Source organism: Penaeus chinensis, chromosome 7 (genome assembly GCF_019202785.1).
Source record: "Penaeus chinensis breed Huanghai No. 1 chromosome 7, ASM1920278v2, whole genome shotgun sequence".
Taxonomy (NCBI): domain Eukaryota; kingdom Metazoa; phylum Arthropoda; class Malacostraca; order Decapoda; family Penaeidae; genus Penaeus; species Penaeus chinensis.
In genome coordinates, this window is record NC_061825.1 from 27,355,342 (window position 1) to 27,360,341 (window position 5,000).

The window sequence follows — 5,000 nt, forward strand, 5'->3', positions numbered from 1 at the left end:
CCACATCTACTCCAAGATCTACTTCAGCCAGGTAAGAGCAACCCCCTCTCCCTCCCCCCTCTCCCTCCCCCCTCTCCCTCCTCCCCTCGACCCCCCTCTCCCTGTGCCCTTCACCCCTCCTCTCCCTCTTCTCTCTTTCCTCTTCCTGCTCCTTCTCCTTCCCCGTCACTACTCCCTTTTCTCTCCCCCCCCCGCCTCCTCCTCTTTACCCTCCCCCTCTACACCCACACGCAAACAAGAACCATGTACGAAAAGAGAAAAGAAAAGAAAAAAGAGTAAAAGAGAAACAACAAAAGTCTGGCCCCGAGTCAAGGGCGAGACTCAACCTCGGCACAATGCAGTCGCACTTGAGGCTCGAGTCCGACATTGTGAATTCTCACCTCAGCCCCTAATGGAAGGGGAGGACGTGGGGGGTTGGGGGAGGGAGGGAATCGGGGGGAAGAGGGAGGGTACTGGGAGGAGGGGGGGCTGCTTTGGGGGAAGTATGAAGGGTGAGGAGAAGGGTGAAGAGAGGCGGAGAGACAGGGGAAGGAGGGATAACTGCGCGAGGAGAGGGAGGAGAGGGAGGCGAGGGAGGAGAGGGAGGAGAGGGAGGAGAGGGAAGAGAGGGAAGAGAGGGAGAGGAGCGACGTGAAGAGTAGAGGCTGGGGTTGCCGGGGAGATAGGGGGAAGTGGGGGGGGGGCAAGGGGGAGGGAATGGGGGTTGCGAACTGAAAGAGGAATGAAGGGAAGGGGGAAAGTTGGGGAGGCTGAGGTGGGGACGAGAGGGGGGGAAGGGCGGTGGGCAGATGGAGTCGATGAAGAGAGGAGGGGGTGGGGGGTGAACAGAGAGGGGGGGGGGGGCGCCGAGAGGAATGAGGGACGCTGGCCAGAGAGAAGGGAAGAGGGGAAGAGCGGAAGGTAGATAGAGGGAGGAGGAGGAGGGGGGGGGGGGGAGCGGAAGGTAGATAGAGGGAGGAGGAGGAGGGGGGGTGGGAGGTGAAGGTAGGTAGAGAAAAGATGGAGGAGGGAGAAGAGAGAGAAGTGGAAGAATGAAGAGAGAATAAGATGAAGGAGGAAGAGGGGAAGAACAGAAGAAGGTGGAATGCAGAAGAAAAGGAGAGCGATGGGTAAGTAGAAAGAACAGGAAGAGGAAGGGAGAGCAGAAGAAAGGTAGAGAGGAAGAAAGAGAAAGAAGAGGGAGGAGCGACAAGAGAGAGAAGAGAGAAGGGAGAGGATTCTGGATGGAAGGGGACACGGGGGGGGGGGGGGGGCGAGAAGAGAGGAGAGAAGGGGAGGAGGAGGAGGAGGAGATAAATGTTTTTGTTTTTTTAATCTACACATCTGCGTGCTGTTGAAAGTGTCTGTCTGTGAGATAAAAAAAAAAAAATCTTATAAACCCGTAATGATACAATACTTCACCCTTTCAGTAGATTAGAGAATAAATATGATTCGAAAGTGAATTAATGATTTTCTCTCATGGATCTTCTTTATCTTCTGTCTTTTGTGTTAGTCATGAATTTAAACATGGAAAGCTGAAAACACTTTTCATATTTCCATGGCTCAATATAGATATACTTATCAAATATCTGGAACTGTTCTGCCTAGGTAATCACACACAAACACACACACACACACACACACACACACACACACACACACACACACACACACCATACAAACACACATACACACACCCACACTCACCCACCTACCCACACACACACACACACACACACACACACACACACACACACACATACAAACACACATATACACACCCACACTCACCCACCCACCCACACACACACACACACACACACACACACACACACACACATACAAACACACATATACACACCCACACTCACCCACCTACCCACACACACACACACACACACACACACACACACACACACACACACACACACACATACAAACACACACATACACACCCACACTCACCCATCTACCCACACACACACACACACACACACACACACACACACACACACACACACACACATATATAAATATATATACTTATATATACATTTATAAATATATATATACATATATATACATATATAAATATATATATATGTATATATATATATGTATATATATATATATTTATATATATATATACATAAATACATATATATATATATATATATATATATATATATACATATATATATATATATATATATATATATATATGTATATATATGTATATATATGTATATATATGTATATATATATATATATATATATATATATATATATATATATATATATATATATATATATACATATACACATACATATATGCATATGTATATGAAAAAAAATATAAATACATATATATATATATATATATATATATATATATATATATATATGAATAAAAAATATATATCTGCATAATCATATGTTGTATAACATAATTACATGTCATTATTTTTAGAATCACTAAAGCTTTTATGAATTCTATTTTTTCAAAAGTATAGATTAATGATAAACAGTCCTCCTCCTCCTTCTCTTCCTCTTCCTAATTCTCCTCCTCCCCTCCACTTTTTCCTTCTTCTTCCGCATTTGCTTTTTCCTCTTTCTCTTCCCTCTTAACTTTTTTCCCTTCTCCTTCTTTTTCTTTTCCTTCTCTTCTCTTCTTTTTCTTCTTCCTTCTTTCTTGTGCTCCTCATCTCCCTCCTGTTTCTCTACACCTGCTTTTTCTTTATATTTTTTTTCCTCCTCCGCCTCCTTTTCTTCTTCATCTTTTCCCTGCTCCTTCTTCTTATTACTGTTATTCTTTTCCTCCTACTTTTCCACCTCCTCCTCCTACTCCTCCTCTCATCCTCCTCGTCCTTCTCTTTTTCTATCCCTTCTCCTTCTTCATATTCTTCTTTTCTTTCTCTTCCTCCTCCTCCTCTTCTTCTTCCTCCTCCTCCTCCTCCTCTCCTTCCTTCTCCACTGCCTCGTCCTCTTCTTCCTTTTCATCTTCCTCTACTTCCTTCTAGTCTTACTCCTTCTCCTCCTCCTCCTCTTCTTCTTCCTCCTCCTCCTCCTCCTCCGGTTCTTCTTCCTCCTTGCCCTCCCTTTTTCCTGCTTTTTTTCTTATTCATATGATTATTTTTCCTCCCCCTCCTCCTCTTCTTCTTCCTCCCTGTGTTCTCCCTCCTCTTTTCCTACTAATTTTCTTATTCATAATCTTATTCATAGTTTTCCCTCATTCTCCTCCTCCTTCTCCTTTTCTCCCACTTCCACTTTTTATTCCTCCCTTTCCTCTTCTTTCTCCTTTTATCTGTCTCTCCCCTCTTTTTCAACTTTTTTTTATTCATATTTTTCTTTTTCTTTCTCCTCCTCTCCCTCTTCCTCCTCTTTTTCCTCTCCCTCTTCCTCCTCCTCCACCTCTCCTTCTTCCTCCTCCTCCTCCTCTCCTTCCTCCTCCTCCTGTCCCTCTTCCTCTTCCTCTTCCACCTCCTCCTCCTCTTCCTCCTCCTTCCACCACCTCCTCCTCCTCCTCCTCCACCTCCTCCTCCGCCTCCTCCTCCTCCTCCTCCTCCTCTTTCCTCCACCTCGTTCTCCTCCGCCTCCTCCTCCTCCTCCTCCTCCTTCACCCCCGCCACCGGCTCCTCCTTTCCGTTATTGAAGTATTGGCAGGCGGCCTCTTAGGGTCGAGTCCTGCGCAGATCAAAGGGGTTTCGAGCCAATATTCCTCGGCCAAAATACCACCGGTTCGCACTTGTGGTGGTGGGGAGGGGGGAGGTAGGCGGGGGTTGAGGGTGGGGGGAGGGAGGTGGGGGAGGAGGGGAGAGGATGGGGGGGAGGGAGGTGGGAGAGGAGGGGAGAGGATGGGGGAGGGATGTGGGAGAGGAGGGGAGAGGAGGGGGGGAGGGAGGTGGGTGAGGAGGGGAGAGGAGGGGGTGGAAGGGAAGTGGGAGGTTCGGGGGAAAGGAGGAGGAGGAGGAGGAGGAGGAGAGGTGGAAGGGGAGGAGCTGGAAAGAAAAGGAGGAAAGGAATGGAGGAAGAGAAGGAAGACGAGGAGGAGGAGGGAGATGGGAGGATGGGGAGAGGAAGGGAGACGGGAGGTAGGAGGTTGAAGGTTGGAGGAGGAGGGGGATGGAAGTAGAAGAATGGGGGGGAAGAGGATTAGGGAGAAAAGGAGATGGAAGGGATGAGGGGGGAGAGGGGGGTAGGGGAAGGGGTGGGGCAATGGATGGTGAAGGGAGTGGGGGGGGGGGAATTAAAGGGATTGGAGGAGGAGGGGAAAGGAAGGAGGCAAAGAAGACTTTAACACTGGTATCATTATTATTATCATCAGTATTATTGCCATTATTATCATTATTACTATTATTATTATCATTGTTAATAACATTATTATTATAATTGTTATTATTATTGTTGTTGTTGTTGTTTTCGTTATTATTATTACTTATAAATCATCATCATCATCATTATTATTACTATTATTATTATTATTATTATTATTATTACTACTGCTACTACTACTATTAATATTATTAATATTATCAATATCATCAACATCGTCATTATTATTATTATTATTACTCTTATTACTGCTATTATTATTATTATCATTATCTTTATCATTATTATTATTATCATTATTATTATTATTATAATTATTGTAAATATCATTACTATTAATATTATTATTGTTATCATGATTATTATTAATATCTTTATCATTATTATTATCATTATTATTATTATCATTATCATTATTATTATTATCATTATTATTATTATTGTTATTATTATTATTATCATTATTATTATCATTGCTATTAGCATTATTATTATTATTATTATTAATAATATCATTGTTATTATTATTATTGTTATTATTATTATTATTGCTATTATTATTATCATTATTAACATTATTATTATTATCATTATTATTTTCAATATTACAGTTATTATCATTATCATTAATATTATTATCATCATTATTATTATTATCATTATTTTTTATTATTAGCATCATTATTATT